We start from the raw sequence: 924 nt of genomic DNA, 5'->3' as shown, positions 1-924 counted from the left end.
GAGGCTCACCACCCATTTATCCCTCCGCCTTTCAATTAGCCCCACATGTGATTATCGGACAGCCTGGCACAATTAACTAACCCAGTCACCATACTGTGTCAAAGACAACAACGAAAGGCTGAACAGGAACTTCTCAAAAATGGTGTTCTAGTGGCCAAGAAACCCAAGAGAAGATGCCCACTATCACCAGTCCCTCAGATCACCAGTCTCTCAGATCACCAGTCCCTAAGATCGCCAGTCCCTAAGCTCACCTGTCCCTAAAATCACCAGTCCCTAAAATCACCTGCCCCTAAAATCACCAGTCCCTAAGCTTGCCAGTCCCTAAGAAGGCTCCCAGGTAGCACTGTAAAGCTAGCACTGGGCTCCGACAAGGTCGGCAGACTAAATCTTTAGGGAACGCATCTCCTTGCCATTGAGTCTGCCACCTAACCCACAGCTCCCGGAGCCCATGCACACAGTTCCAGGGAAGCACAGGACTTCCTATGTACTGGTCAGACTGCATAAGAAGAAAACAAAATCAAACCTGTAATGTGAGATTACTCTGCTTGAACTAGGAGGGCCGACTGGGTCCCCCACCTAAATCCCGGCAAATCCCAATCCGGGGAAAACAGCGAGACACGACTCGGGTCATTTTCTCAGGTCCCTCCGACTCGACGGCCGTGAGCACAAACTCAGACGAGCCTGACCACTGCGTCTCTGAGCGCAGCAGCGAGCAGAGGGGCCCGGGAGCCCCGGGGAGCGGAAGCCAGGCCCAGCACCTTCTTGCCCTCCGTGCCCTCAGCGCTGTGGGCCCCGAGCTCCCCGGGCCTCGTTTACAGATGCTGGAGGGCCGGCCCTCCCCTGCGGGGCTGCCCAGCTGCTCTCAGGGGTCTGGGGGGCGACGGTTTCAGGCCCCTTCGCACCCTGCACCCGGCCCAAAGGCCC

Source organism: Echinops telfairi, unplaced genomic scaffold (genome assembly GCF_000313985.2).
Source record: "Echinops telfairi isolate 266 unplaced genomic scaffold, ASM31398v2 ScPeMD7_7458;HRSCAF=8496, whole genome shotgun sequence".
Lineage (NCBI taxonomy): Eukaryota > Metazoa > Chordata > Mammalia > Afrosoricida > Tenrecidae > Echinops > Echinops telfairi.
The sequence above is the reverse complement of the archived record's forward strand: the minus strand, read 5'-3'. Positions refer to the sequence as shown.